The following is a 15,934-nucleotide window of genomic DNA, read 5'->3' on the forward strand; positions in this document are numbered from 1 at the left end:
ATGTGGCCAGGCCCACGGCTATGGTCACAGCACGGGGTGGCCGATGACAGAGGCAGGCTGACATCAGCTGGCCAAGTCATTCTGTCTCCTAAGGTCTGCATTGCCTCTTCCTTTGTAGAGTGCTCAGCGGGCATTCACATGAATAGACCTTCCTCTGGCCACATGATACCCCTTCTCAAAGCACTCCCACCTGCCTCTTCCACAGACCTCCCCCTCCCTGATCTGCCATTCTTTTCTTTCTAGTCTCTGAGAAGTCAATCAAACTATTCTTCACTGGTCAAGAATCCTATATGCGCCATCCTTGAGCCAGGATGCTTTTCATACAAAGTGGATCACGGGGAGCCCCACCTGAAGCTCTGCCCAGTGGGAAGATTTGCCCTCACCATTGCATTCATAGAGCATGGTTCAGTCAAAAAGGCTGCACTCACTTCTGCTCCCTCTCTCTTGGGACACTTGGTTTGGATCCTGGGCCCACCATGTGTGGTAGAAAATCCAGCTGCTCTGAAGCTTCCTCCTTGGACAGACCCACAGAGACACCCACATAGAGACAGATGTCCAAGGAGCACCAGCTCTTCCAGCTCCCAGCCGCTTGCCTTCCCTGCGCAGGTGCTAATAGGCATCTGAGTGAGTGAGCTTTCAGGTGATTCCAGCCCCAGCCCTAACCCAGATATGTCAGATTTGCCTAGGTTTTGGGAATCCAACCTCTTTGCCAGCTCTGTAATACTTAGAATTAAGTCCTGGGCCAGATCCTCAGCTTTTCTGCCCTCCAGCTGCAGGAGATGAGAGTCTCTAATTTATATGATACTAAGGAGACCCTCTGGTTATCGTAATTGGCCTTTAATTGGTGATTAACCACCCTCAGTCTTTGATTGTCTTTCTCCGATGCTGCAGTTGCCCCCAGCAACAGCCATCCAACTCCACAGCCCTGTGATGAGTATTTCCCTCGTTCTCCTCAGATACTTGATCCATTGTGTTAGCTGTGCATTCCTTTCTGCTGGTCTTAATTGCACCTCTACCCCACGCCACGGACCATCAATGCTCCCCTATCGCTGATGATAGAGTCCTCATTGCCAGCCATCTGGTGACTGAGCCAGCTCCAAAATCCCATTTCAGAGATTCTTGGACCACTCCCGGTACCATCTGTTGCAGGTTGGGTTCCCTGGCATTTGGTCTCCGAGATGAAATTTGCAGGCAGTGTCCTTTGGACCAACCTACTGGGACAGGGGCTAAAGGAATGAGGATAGAGCAGAAGCAGCTGAGTTGCGGGGCCATCACAACAAGGGCCTGGTCAATCCCACGGGGCCTCTGAACGGGATGGCCCACCAGAGTCGGCCCCCCTGGGGGAAAGGGTGCAGAGTTTTTTGACCCCCATACCTACTGGTCATTATATGTGGACTGCCCTGGCAAGGGGGTGTGACCTTGGGTGAGGCAAGTCTGTTAGGATGAGGGCAACCCCCAGAGAAGACTCAGCTGAGAGCTATAAGCTATAAGCCAACTGCACACTTAGCATCTGGGAGTGAGCGCCTCCATCCTGGGTGGTGAGCGTGAAGCTGGGCAGTGTGTCACAGCATCAAGCACACCAACGGAAGCTTTCTCAGTCCATCTGATATTGGGTTAGAACCCAAGCTTGGAATCTGGCATAGAGACTTAAGATACATTTGGGTAACTTCCAGGAAATCCTAGAAAAACAGTCATGAGATCACCATTTTGGTAATCAAAATTTTTTTAGAGACGGGGGTCTTGCTATGTTGCCCAAGCTGGTCTTGAACTCCTGGGCTCAAGGGATCCTCCCACCTCAGCCTCCTGAGTAGCTGGGATTACAGGCACATACCACTATCCCCTGCTTTGGTCATCAGTTTTGATGGGCTTTGTATGCCATGTTCTGAAAGAATGAAGTTTGCAGTGGTAAAGGTGGTAACTTTGTTTTAATGCTGGGAAAATAAGATGCCTCAAAGCCACACAAAAACACACATAAAGTTACGCATTCAGGTGTAACTAAGCGGAAAGAAGCAGGAATGTTCTTTTTAAAAATAGCACTGTATACTGTATAAAAATAGCATTTATCCAACTCTATATTCATTGATTTGTTTATTAGCAAACTCTCGTGAGCACCCTCTCATGTGCCAGACCCTGTACTAAGAGTTGAAAATCCGCTCATCAGGGTGTTGTTTGGACAATCTAACGTCCTTGCTTTGGAGATCCACTCGGTGAGGTCTTGGGAGGGCTCAAGCGCAGACCTCTGCTTCCTCTTCGTCTAGCCAATCACAGAACACTCCCCACCAGAGGTGGCTCAAGGGGTGGGCATGTGTCCTAAACTGGAGTAATCCATGCCCATATGTTGGCATATGGATGTACAGAGGAAACACACCCTTTCCATTGGCGCTGTGAAACTGGTGGTACATTCTCAGCACAGAGATCCTAGAGGAAGGATCTAGGGCAGGAAGGAAAATGAGGTCAACCAAGAGGGAAGCAGAGATAAAAAGGAGGCAGAGAAAGGATAGAAAGAGAGAGAAGAATAGAGGAGAAAAGAGAAACAGTGTTTGAGCCCCTTTATGTTACAATTCTCAATTCTTACATTCTCTTTCTATCTGCAGCTAGTCTGAGTTGTGTTTCTGTCGCTTGCAACCCCAAGGACCCTCACTGAAGTTCCACACTGGGGTCTGCAGCGGGTCGCGGCTGTTGGTTCCCTGCAAGGCAAACATGTTCCGATTTACCAAGAGCGCCCAGGCACATGGTCCCTTCAGCCTGTGGCTAGGGCTATAGTGCCTTTGTCTCCTTTTACAGAGGATACAGGCTCCATGAGTTTTGGCGAGATTTTTTAAATGTGACAGATGGGAAAGTGTGTTGTAAGCTAAAAAGTACTGTTCTTATGGGACCTTTTATTGCTACTGATGGTGACTCCCCAAGGTCACCTGCAAAACTGGGCACCTCACTCAAGATGCCCTCGAGTCTTTAAGAGCATGGCATTGGGTGCCCTGCAAAGGCAGGGGTAGGTTTTTCACTCGCCAGAGTCCAAGAGCCCAGCACAGGGATGGCACAGAGCCGGTGCCCATCAAAATCTTTCTGACTGTCCTAAGTAGTTGGAGTCCAGTCCCTGCCCAGAGGAGACTGCAGTTTAGTAGCGGTCACCAAATTTGCAAAGATGCAGGCAAGAAGGAGAATGCTGCATGCTGGGGTGTCAGCCAGGATGCCTGGTCTGGATCCGGGGCTGCCATGAATCCTCTGTGTGACTGCCTGTCCTTTTGCTGTCCTGGGCCTTTGTTCCTCCCCCTGTAAAATGAAAAGGGTGACCAATGATGCTGGTTCTGCCCAGATCCCCTGGGCTCTCACCACTTCCATGGACACTGAGGAAACGCTCTTGACTCTGCTGGACATGTTTTCTGGCTGGTGGAGAGTGTGGCAGGTTGGACGTGCGGGGAGTTAACGCCCTCAGAGCCGCCCTCCTTGCTCCTCTGGCAGGACACCACCGAGGCGATTCCAGGCTGTCTCCCACGGGTCTGCAGTGGGATTGAGCCCCAGTTCCCCACAGGGGAAACTGTTCCGTAGCTCTCCCTATGCTGGCTCCTTCCCTTACCAGGCTCAGGTCTCCACACCCCTCCAGTGCTTCTGGGAATCGCTTCCTAAATAAACCAGCCCTGCTTGTTCAAGGCGGTTTGTAATGGTGAGGACCCCCTCACTAGCTGATAAAGGAACCCAACCCAAATGGCTTCAGTAGAAAGAAAGGGAGGGCTGGGCACGGTGGCTCACACCTGTAATCCCAGCACTTCGGGAGGCAGAGGTGAGCAGATTGCCTGAGCCCAGGAGTTCGAAACCAGCTTGGCCAACATGGTGAAACCCCATCTCTCCTAAAAATATAAAAAATTAGCCGGGTGTGGTGGCATGCCCCTGTAGTCCTAGCTACTCAGGAGGCTGAGGCGGGAGGATCACTTGAGCCTGGGAGGCGGAGGTTGCCGTGAGCCAAGATCACACCACTGTGCTCCAGCCTGGGTGACAGAGTGAGACTCTGTCTCAAGATAAATACATAGATAAAAGAAAGACGACTGACCGACTCCTGTGCAGAGGAGCACAGGAATGGCCACACCAGTTTTTCTCTCCCATCTTGTTTGCTCTTCCTGGCTTCATTCCCAGGCAGAGCCTCTCCACTCCCTGTCCCAGCAGCTCTGGCCTCAGGTCCTTCTAGCCTCAAGGTTTGATGACAGACACTCGCATCTGTGTCCCAGGGATAACAACACAAGTCCTAGCATCAACAGTGGTTGGCTTGGCTTGGGTTCTGACTCTCTCCCATGGTGGGCACAGGGGCAGGGCGTGCTCTGGCCAGCTGGGGATAGGGTTCTGCCACTCAAACCCCAAGGACTCATCGGGGGGAGGGTTGGGATGGAAGCGCTGCCTGCTGACCCAAGGGGGCAAAGGTTGAGTATGCAAAGCCATCCATGGCCACTGCAGACTCTTCCAGCTTGAACGTTCTTCCCCCACTCCTTCCCCGAAGAGTTCACTCGGCAAACATTTACCCAGCACCTACGGGGCGCCGGACGGTAGAGATACAAAGCACACACAATTGAGTTGAAGACGGATGTCTCTCTGGGGCAGACACGTGGCACAACAGGACACAGTCTTTGGAGCCCCGCCACTTCCTGGGCATCAGCCCTCTGGCCCTCAGTTCTCCTAACGGTCAAATGGAGCAGCAGTGACAGGATCACGGTGACGCCCCGGCTTCTGTGCTGGGCCCCTCGGTGGATGCTCAGCCACTGCTTATCTTCCTTTCTTTCAAGCATTTAGAGAACAGAGGCAAGATGTAAGTGAGATTTCCAAACGAGCTGCTTACGTGCATCCCCTTCGGGGACTTGCAAATGCTTTCCGCCCGTCAGCCTGGACTGTGCCCGGCATGCGAGGTGCCACGTCCTCCTTCCTGTTGACAGGCGGCTGGCGATCAATCGGTGCTAATGAAGCTCTGGTTGTGAGCTCCAGCGCGAGGACAGGCCTCCTGAGCACTCTCCAGACCCACTCTCCAGGCCCACTTTTCTCCCTGTTGAAAATAATCAGTGCTGAGATGTTCCGTGTGTGGTAGAAGAAAATGAGACAGTCTCACATCCAGGCTTTTTGCAGGGTGCAGGGCGTGCCTGCCCAGACACCCTTGAGTAAAAGGGAAAAATGAAATTGGTGAAATGTGGAATAATTTGAAGAAATTAGACCTAGTTTGTCCAAGATTAAGGGTAGTTCTTCATTAAGTGGCCCAATCTTTCTTGCTGGGGAAAAAGCAATCATTTCAGCCCTTTAATTTCCTTAAGCCTCCCTGTAAGGACGGGTGTGCAAAGGCTTCTGGGGGTGGTTATGAGGTTGTCGTATTTTAATCACCCACGACTGGGCTTGCCAGGAGACACTGCAGACATTTCATAGAATTCTCAATCAGCCACTTTAAAAGCTCACCGAGAACTTTCTCTGGAAGTCCACCCAATTTTCCAGAGGGGAGGAAATTTCCATTCTCCTTGGTACCTTTGGATATGCTAATCCCAGGTAGCTCCAGAGTGGGGGTCCAGGACCTTCACTGGCTGGACCCTCACATTGGGGTCCAGGTTCCTCAGAGACCCTCTTAGCTCCCCACAGGGTATATTTGCTTCACAGGTCCATGGGAAAACCACGAGAGGGCAGACGGGGGCTCTGGAGGTGGCTGAGAGCAGGAAGAAGGAAAGAACCTTCTAGAAGTTCCCACAGAAAGGAACAGGGGGCTTCAGAGTGGATGTGGGGTTGGGACAGGCGCCTCTAAAGAGGGCCTATGTTCTCAGACATGGAAGGTGGGAGGAGTGGTCTGGGGACTGGGCAATGGCCCAGCAAGGTCACCATGGCAGCCCTGGGGCCCACTGAGAAGCACAGGCAAGGAAAGCAAGATTAGGATGAGTCCCTGGGGCCAGGTCTTGCAGGGTCTTGGCAGCCTCTGTCCAGACCTGAGATTTGATTCCTGGGGTTTTAAGCAGAGGAGCGACAAGCTCTGATGGATGGTTCTTATAGGTGCACTGAGAGCTGGTAGGAGCTGGACTGTGAGAAGAGGGAGCCCCATGGCCTGGGCTGTGGCAGGAAGCGGCTGCTCAGCCAGGGTGGGTGAGGTTTGGTGGGAGGCAGTGAGGAGCCGCTAGACTTGAGAGTGGCCAGGCCCAGCCCTGTGGAGTTGCCGCGTTTGAAGGCAGTATTGGGGTGGAGGGTGCAAAAATTCCCCTCCACCCCTTCAAGGGTTTTTGGTGTGAGAATTAAAGTGATACAAGACAGATCAGCAGGAGAAACGCTCACAATTGACAGACCACACGACTCACAGGCATGGGAGCCTTCCTAAGGCCCGGAGGCGCAGTTACAGTTTGAACACGTAGGCACTGCCTGAGACAAAGAGCAGGACGCTTGAAAATGGGCCAAGGCCCAGGGGCCCAGGCTGGGGGCTGGCTGGGTGGAGAAGTGGCTGGGACGATGAGGATTAGTTTAACGAGGTTTGTTTGCACAGAGTTCCGTTGGCCCCAGCTTCCTGTCCTTGGAGATAAGAGTGGCAGTTTCCTTTCAGTATGGGGAGGACATCTTTCACATGGGAATTTTGTCTCCTGCTTTTGAGAAAGAAAATGAAGATCAGAGGGATCTTCTAGCACCTCTTGCTTTTCAGGTCCCTTTAACTCAAAATAATCAACATGCCAGAGTGGCATATTTTGGGGTGCAGATTCTTAATATTGGTAGACCCAACATTTGGGACGTAGAAGGAAAATGTTGTGGTGATGGATAGATGTGTGTGTGTGTGTGTGTGTGTGTTGGTATGCGTGTTTGAAGATGACCAGAATCCTCATGGAAAACAGCAAGTGTTAGGGACTTGACTGTAGAATGATTGGTGAGGTGTGTGTCGCAGGGAGGGTGGGTGGTAAGATGACCCACAACAGCCAGGTGAGGTGGTGTGCAACTGTAGTCCTAGTTACTTGGGAGGCTGAGGTGGGAGGATTGCTTGAGCCCAGGAGTTTGAGTCCAGCCTGGGCAACATAGGGACCCTGTCTCTTAAAAAATAAAGATAAGAAAGATAACCTGCAAGGGTGTTGTAACACCTGGAGATGAACGACAGCAGGAAGCTGTAATGCACACACACACACACACACACACCCCAAGGCCTGAAGGGGCAGGGGGATCCTAGAGTCCAGAGAGAGCTGGGGCCACAGTGAGGACAGAAGGGACCCAGCCACTGGCAGGACCAGGGCACCCAAGGAAAGGGAGCAGGGAAGAAATCCCAGCCTCCCTGTCCTCCCACTCTTCACTTGGAGCCTCTCTTGGCCAAAGCCAATGAACAGATGCCAGGAGCCCAGAGGACCTCGTGCCCGGGCCAGCCTCCAGGGTGCAGAGTGGGTGGTGCAGGGCCAAGCACAGAGGGGTCATTCTCTTATTTATCTGTGATTGTGCTTCGATCTTCTCTTTTCTTCTTTGATCAGCGCTCTTCACAGTGCCTCTCCGAAACCAAGAGCTTCTCTTGGGGCAGAAACCAACACGCTGCTCCCTTCTAGGAGAAAGTCTCACACTGGGAGAAATGTTCACTGAGCCTCAAGGTGTGTTCCCAGACGGTCCCATGGATTTACACGCCGCCGGCACCAGGTGCTAAAGCAGCTCAGACCCCACTTTGAGGAGCTCTGTGTCCCTGGGAGGGAGAGCAGGTGTCTTGGGAGGCTAACCCACGTATTCCCTCCCTGCGGCCGTCCCTCCACAGAAGGCCACTGCTTCTGTGTGTGGCAGGGGGTGGGGGGCTCTCCACATACCTGTGGCCCTCTCAGCCCAGAACTGTTCCCTTTGCTGGCCCTTCCGACAGAACCCACGCCCTGTAACCACCCAAGGCTTCCCCTACCCATGCCTTCCTAAACTGTCCCTTTAGTATTCGACTCTTGGAGTGTGCCTCTGCTTCCCACAGGCCCCTGAGCAATCCAACTACTGTCCTTTTGGATGAGGCTGTGGATGCTGAGAGAGGGGCTGTGGCTGGTGTGAGAGGGGAGGGGCAGCCCTGGTCAGGAGGTGAGGGATGGGAAGAGGCCAAGGAGAAGCGGCTGTGCAGACAGGGTGGCAGGTCTGGGGCTAAGGCAGGGTTCTGCTCTCCCTGTGACACAAGACACCCCAGGGAGGAGAAGGGGAGAGGAGAAGGTGAGACGCTGGCTGACAGAGTCCGCCAGGGAGAGCATCCTTCTAGGTCCATGGGGCCTGAAGAGACAGAGCAGAGGCTTGGGTTGTGTCTGGGCTCTGGGCCTGGCTGCCCGCTTCCCACACTGTCAGTCCTCTTTGAAAGGCCCTGGGATTAGGTTTGCCTGTTCAAACCACCCACCCTCCCATCCCTGGCAAGCTGAGCCCCAACTCTGGGGCCCCTGGAGGCAGCAGCCCAGCCAGCCCATTCTGCCAACACCATCTGGGCCCACTTAGGCCTGTGGTTGGGGCAGGGGGGCAGAGATGCCCTGGCCAGGCAGGGTTCCCAGCATGGGGGGCCGGGGGTGTCCCACAGCTGGAGGGCCGCCAGGGCCGGGCTCCACACGATGGCAGCATGTACGCACTGAAGCTCGCCGGGACCGCCTCGGCTGGGCTGGGACCCAGCACTGCCCTCGGCTCTCTGGCCCTGCTCCCCACTTTTGGAGGCGGCTGCTGCTGAGTCGTCCCAAGTGCTGTCTGGGAAACCTTTGCATCTCTCCTGGCCACCTGCTTCCCCTGGGGCCCATGAGGACCCCTCAGGCCCCAGGTCCTTCATGCGCAGCTCATCCACAGGGAGGGTCCTCCCAGGGTGGGCAGGGGCAGGGTGCAGGTGACTGGGGACCTCTGGTGCCTCCTCCCATGGGCTGGCATCCTCTCCACACCACGCAGAGCCTCTCCCAGCCCCTAGCTGGCCTGATCTTTCTCCTTTGGCCTGAGGGTGCTGGCAGGCGCTGCCCAAGGAGCAGGTGTTTCTCTGAGAGGGGTAGTGTGCTGGAAGGTGCAGTTTGGGGGGCCTGGCCCAGGAAAAATGGACAGATCCGCCTGTAGGGCAGACAGGGAGGACCCAGACCCAGAGCTCCACCTGCAAGGTGAAAATAAAACCAGGCAGCCCTTCGCCCACCTGAGACAGTCTGGGCCCTTGGCTGGGTATGGGGTCCTGCCCTAGGTACTTCTCCACCTTCCTTCTCCCTGCCGGCTTCAGCATCTTCTCCTGTGCCCCAGACAATTGCACACTGTCCCCACTTTGTTTCTCTGCCTTCTGCTTTTCTGCTCCAAATGTTCTCTGCTGTGAGCTTGGTCATACCCTACAGGACCCAGCGCCAAGGCCGGGAGCTGTGGCAGCCTTGGCCTCGGTGTCCCACTGCCCCAGGAGCTGTTGGAAGGAAGGCTCAGCCTCTGGGGGAGGCAGGGAGCTCTCCCCCATGCCTGTGAGGTGTTCTAGGGGGCTTGATGACTTCAGCTGAACAGTGGCCACAGCGCGGGCTGGTGGGTGGCAGGTGTAGGCTCCATGTCCCCAGTTGGCAGTGAGAGGGTGAGGAGGAAAGTGACGGGGCCCTGCAGGCTCCTTGCCTGTACCAGGAGAGGTTTCATTTATCTACAGCAGGGTGCTCAGAGAGGGTCGATTTTGCCCCCAGGGGACAGTAGGCAATGCCTGGAGACATATTTTTACATTTTAATTATTTAATTATTTTCTTAATTGAAAAATGTACTTTAATATTAATTTTTATTTTTTATTGACATATAATAATTGTACATGTATATGGGGTACATGTGGCTTTGTTTTATTTAGAGACAGGGTCTCACTATGTTGCCCAAGTTGCTTCAAGCCATCCTCCCGCCTCAGCCTCACAAAGTGCCGGGATTACCAGTGTGAACCACCGTGCCCAGCCCCTGCGATATTTTGATACAAGCATACAATGTGTGACGATCAAATCGGGATATTTAGGACCTCCATCACTTCAGACATGTATCATTTCTTTGTGTTGGGAACATTTCAACTCTTCTAGTTATTTTGAAATATACAGTAAATTACTGTTAACTATAGTCACCCTACTGTGTTATTATTGAACATTAGAACTCATTCCTTCCATCGAATTGGATTTCTGTGCCCATTAATTAAACTCCCTTCATCTCCCACCCTCATTCCCAGCCTCCTCTCTACCCCCATGAGACCCACTTTCGCAGCTCCCACATGGAAGTGAGAACATGCAGTATTTGTCTCTCTCTGCCTGGTTTATTTCACGTAATGTCCTCTGGTTCTATCCATGTTGCTGCAAAGGATAGGATTTCATTCTTTTTGTCGCTGAATATTATTCCACTGCATGTATATACCACATTTTCTTTATCCTTCATTTGCTGATGCACACTTAGGTTTGATCCATATGTCGGCCTTTGTGAATCTGCTGTAATAAACATGGGAGTGAGTCTATCTCTTTGATAGGCTGAGTTCCTTTAACTGGAGACATTTTTGATTGTCACAACTTGGGGCAGACATGGTGCTACCAACATCTGGTGAGCAGAGGCCAGGAACACTGCTAAGCATCGGCAGTGCACAGGCAGTCACCAGGGCAAAGAATGAGCCAGCCCCAAACGTCCACAGGTCTAGGACTGGAGGCTGGGAGAGGGGGGAGAGGGTTGTCCCAGGCTTCCCGGCAGGTACGTGGGAGTCTTTCCGAGGACCTTTCCTGTGCTCAGAGCCTCTTTTTCCTCTTCAGAGTCCAATCTCAAGAACCAAAGACCTGAACTGCAGACGAAGCTTCCTTCCCACCTCCTGGGCTTTGAAGGGCCTGCATTCCCTGCCCACTCTTCTCCTGCTGTGCCCACAGCAGGGCTGGTGAGCACGATGGGAGGGCACCTGGGTCCCCACCCGCTGGTACAGCTCCTGCGACTTCTCTGGGCTCAGTTTCCCTCTCCATAGGGGGAAATGGCCAGGGTCAAGACCCTGGAGCTGGGCTCCTGCCAGCCCTGTTGCCAGGCTATAATGGCAGATGTCAGTCTGGGTGGAGGCAGTCCGTCACGCTTAGGCCCACGCAGGCACTGACATCAGCTCCCAGCCATGGGAGACATGTGCACTGTTGATCCGGGGGCCCCTCGCAGGAATGAGCGCTGTGAGTCCCGCCTGCCTTATTGATAACTACCAAGCATAAACAAGACGCCTGGAATGTTTAAATGACCGGGCCAGTCTGTTCCAGAAGATGCCTTACATATATCAAGGCTATTTTAGGGTGCGGCAGGCCCGGCAAGAGGAGGGTGAGGGGCTCTGTGCTGATCTGGTTACGACCATGTGCAGGGACAGCGAATGCCAGCGTATCTGTCCAGTGACCTCACAGGAGTGGCAGACGGCTCATGACCCCTGTGCAAAGTGTCCGTGCTGGAGGCCCAGGACAGGAATGGCGGGAATGGGTGGCAGGAAGGGAAGTGGCGACTGGCAGAGGAAGGCCTGGGCTCTTAGGGGCTGTTTGGCAATCCCTCTTGAGCTGAGCATGCCCACCCTGAGAGCCAAACCCACCAGCTAGGGGAAGGACACCCAGACAGCCTCGGGGGGCTCAGGCTTGGGGGAATGAGAAGCAGGAGGGAGAGGGGTACAGGACCTTGCCTGCAGGAGTTCCCAGGGACAGGCTGCTTCCTGGCCAGGGGCCTGGCTTAGGTACCTCGCTCTCTGCTGCTTCTTAGTGACAGCAAAAAGGAGGAGGAAAACGCTGATCCTCTGGTGGGTTCTGGGAGGAGGCTATGTCTGAGAATATTTTCATGGGGTGGTGTCAGTGCCGCAGGAGTTCTGGCCCTGGTGTGTGCCACCCCCCACCCCCCGGCCCACACACAGGTTCTGAGCTTCCTGGAGCCTGCCCCAGCCCCTCCTGCACCTGCCTCTGTCCCCGCTTCGGCTCTCCTCCTCACTGGGACGCTCCCACTTTCCCCCTCTTACAAAGAGACTAGGCCCAAATGAGGCTGGCCAGCCTCTCCCATGCCCAGCCCCTGTGCCAAGGAGTTGTGCTGGGGTTGGGGTCCCAGAGGAGAAGGCTCCCCCCACCGTGGGCTGGAGGAGGCCCCTGGAGAGGCTGCAGAGCTGGCTCATTCCTGTGTGGGGGTAGGACGGACGGGACATCAGGTATGACAGGCATACCCAGAGGTAGGCTGGGGGTCCTGAGGCAGACAAGGCTCATCCTGACCTCCGAAACGTCCATGTCCCTTCATCCTCTTTCCTGCAGGATTTCAGTTTTCCTAAGGGCTCCACGGGGAAGGCTGGCAGGGCAGCAGCATGGAGGACTCCTTGCCATTTTATAGGATCCTCGTCCCTATGGAGGGGCAATGTGGACATGGGGTCAGCAGTGTTCAAACGGTGACCCTGGGGCTGACACTTCAGAGGCCCTCGTGTTGGGGGGTCAGGGCTTGTGGGGGCCCTTCCTGCCTTTCCTGGCATGGCCTTTCTTTCCCATGCTGCCTGGGCTGCCTGGTGGTGTCTTCTTTCCCAACAAAGTGGTCCTGATTTTTTCATTTCTCCGCATGACCTGCTGTCCTTCCCTCTCTTCAATCTCAGAGTGCCAAATGGGCCATTTTCCTCTTCCCCAGCAAGAAGGGCCTGGAAGGGGTGGAACTAAGGCAAGGCTGTGCAGGTCTGGCCCCTTCCTTATCTGTTCAGGGCGCTTTACCCTATTCCTGCCACCCAGAGTGGAGCAGCCCTCTCCATGGAGCCGTGCCCCCAGGACCACCCGAAACTCACTGTTCCTAAAAACACCGGTGCTCCATGCACCCACCACGCTGCCCTGGAAGGCTTGCATTTCCCCCTCAATTTTTTTTTCTTTGCTTCCAAAGCACTTTGGGTCACCCCAACAGTGTCCTGCTGTGTTCCCTGTGTGGGCAGGGCGTGGGGAGAATGAGAGGATTGGACTCCGTGTCTGTTTTCCACCCTGGAGATGCGATCAATTAGGGAAGCAGCTCAGAGCGTGGTCACTCGTCCCCAACACGAAGGCTGTGCCTCTTCTCCACCCAGAGACATAGCTGGGGCCCGTTTTCATCTATTTTAATTTGGTTGACAGACATCAGACCTAAAACAGACCTGCCGTTGGGAGAGGAAAATTCCTAAATGTTTTAATTTGCTCCATCAGACTCGAGCCAAAGAAGCCATGGGCTTACTTTTTCCACCTCCCGCCCCCCTGGAAGAGAGCGTATGTTCAAGTTCATCTCCGATACAGATCACCGCCTGCTCTCGGCGGCCCCTGGAATGGCCTTGCTCAGCACATAAAAAAAAAGATCCTGACATTCTCTCTGTCCTCTTGACTCTTCCCAAAGTAGCATCTCTCGGTGGGCAGTATTGCCTTGTAAGGCGGGCAGCAGGCATGAGCCAATGAGTGTGCGGTCAGATCCTGGAGGACAGGGACAGGGACAGTCATAAACGGCACCCGGGATTAGCTGTGGCTCGCCGAGCGTTTGGGAGTGGGGAGGAATGAGGAGATGGCGCCAAAGGAGGGAGAGGTGTTGATGTGCTTTTCGAATGCCAGAACTATAATTAAGGGGTGAGAAGGTTCATGCTAACCCGTAACCAAGGCTGCAAGAGAAATCATGAAATCCAATAGCCCCAGGAGTCCGGATTTGGAATTGCATGTGGCACTAGCTTTGAAGCCTATTTCAGAGTTCAGCACATTTATCACGGGGTGCTCAGGCTCTGACAGCGTCAGGTGGCGAGTGGCCGTCTCGTGGTGCCCAAAGTAGCTCTCACTCTCTCTCAAGCCACCTGTTTCGGGACTGTCTCAAAAGACTTGAAGGGGCTTTCCAGAGAGCCCTGTGTGCATGGGTATGTGGGCGGATGGAGGCTCTCATCCGGACAGAGGGCTTTCCAAGGGCATGGGCCCGGGGTACAGAGGAAGTTTCTAGGAGAGCCGACTGACATGGAGAAAACTTCTGTTCAGTTGAGCCCAGGGCTTGAGGGCAGTGGGTGCTCTCGTCCCTGGCCATGGGTTTGAAATGTGGTTTCCAAGTGGCATAAACTCAGGTCACTGCAGAATCTGGTGAAAGGTACCTGGAGGCTCATTCCTCCTTCTCCCTGCCTGTGTATGTGCTGCGCATGTTTCTGTTTTATTAAAAGCAGTAAATAAAAAGGTTGGCCCTGTCTTCTCAACCCACGTGGATGTCCACAGCTACCCTCGGAACACAGGGAGTCAGGCCTCCCGCTCCTCCCTCCCTCTCCCACCACAGTCTCCGAGAGAGACGATTCCTGGAGGATCCACACAGACACACTCGGTTGTGGCCAAGCCATGTGGTCATGCCGTTGCCACAGGCATTGGCCAAAATCCTTTCTTAGAAAGCCCGGGGCTTGGTGTTCCCCCTGCCATGGGAGGGTGTGGCCCTACCCAGCACAGTGGCTCCGCTGCTCGCTTCCAGCTTGTTTCTGAGGGAAATGGGGTCCTGGTCCCCCCCTGGAAGGCCAGAGCAGGAACCCACCCGAGAGGGTCTCGTGCTTTTTAATGACTCCACATTGGTCAGCAGATGCTCAGCCAAGTCGGATGAGACCGGGTTCTGCCTTGGTGTCCGTGTTGCTAGCTGGGGCAGGCAAAGGCATGAACTTGCAAAGTCTCGGCTTAGTTCCTGGCACTCTGAGGTCCACCTCCTTCCTGAGGCTGGTGGTTACCGTGCTAATGAGCTAGGCCGCAGCGGCTATTAGACATGGCTGCGTGGGGTGTCCTGCCAGCCCAGCCCCGTCACCACGGGCTGCCTCGAGCAGCTCCTCCAGCACCAGGCACTCCAGATGCTGAGCAGCAGAGTCTGCCCATGAAGGATGGATGCACTACCCCTGCCTCCATATTCAGGGGTCTCAGGCAAGGAGCCCGTCCTCACTACACCACACATGGAGGGCATGAGGCTGGACCACACCAGAACGTCCCTCCCCCCAGAGCCCGGAGCTGCAGGTCTTGATGCGGAGAGGAGGTTTCCATCTGGTAAGTTTGCACCGTGCCTTCTTTACCCTGGCCTCTGCCTCTGCCGGCCTCAAGTTCCCCTTGCACCATCCACCCGAGGCCTGCTCCGGGCTGCGCCCACTCCCTGCACTGTGCCGCTCTGGGCACCGTTGCCAGGGCAGTCACCCTTCCTCCCAAGCTGCCTCTCCAAAGGAGCAGTGGCCAGCCCCTCTGCAGCCCACCCAAGTCCTCCCTAGGCTTTCCTTTGGAAGTCAGAGATTCTGGGCTCAAAAAGTACTCACTGCATCAGAGGCGTTTCCAGCAAGAAGGCACCACTCTGCAGAAGGCCACGCGACCACCTTCCAGCACCTTCTCCCGCTGCTCCTCACGACTCCTCCTGGGAGCAGCCTCCCTGTCCTCATCCTCAGCCAGACCCTTTCGGATGGGCTGCTGTGTGTTTCAGTGGGTTTTCTCTTCTCTTCTCCTGTTTCCTTTCTTCTTTTATTGAGGCATAATAGACATATGGAAAAACACACATATTATAAAGGCACCAACTGGTGAACTGTCAGAAAATGAACACACCTGTGCCATGCACCCCGATGCAGACACCGGGGACCCCAGCACCTGGCAGCTCCCTCCTGCTCCTTCCATCACTGCCGCCCCACCCTGAGGGTGACCCCCATTCTGATGTCTGATGCAGAACCAGTCAGACCCACAGCTGGGCTCTGCTTGTGCATATTCCTGCTATAAGTGGAGTCGTGTCGTGGGGGAGTGGATGTGGTGCCCTCAGACTCGTCACTCCATGGTGACCTGCCATGGGACCACGCCAGGGTGCATTTCTCCTGTCTCCCCCGACAGATGTATGGGTTGTCAATGGGGACCCAGCTTTATAAAGGACGAAACTGAGGCTCAGTCCATCCAACCTCAAAGTCTTTACCCCTCTGCCTAACAAACAAGTGGAAGATCAGGAACACAGGGTGCCACCAGCCCAGCACATGAGTCCTGTTCTTGATGACATGAGAGATCCCAAGAATCAGGGACCTGCTGATTCGTGTGTGGCCCAGGCCTGGGAGTGCTGCCCCTCAGGACTT

This window comes from Pan troglodytes, chromosome 15 (genome assembly GCF_028858775.2).
Source record: "Pan troglodytes isolate AG18354 chromosome 15, NHGRI_mPanTro3-v2.0_pri, whole genome shotgun sequence".
NCBI lineage: Eukaryota > Metazoa > Chordata > Mammalia > Primates > Hominidae > Pan > Pan troglodytes.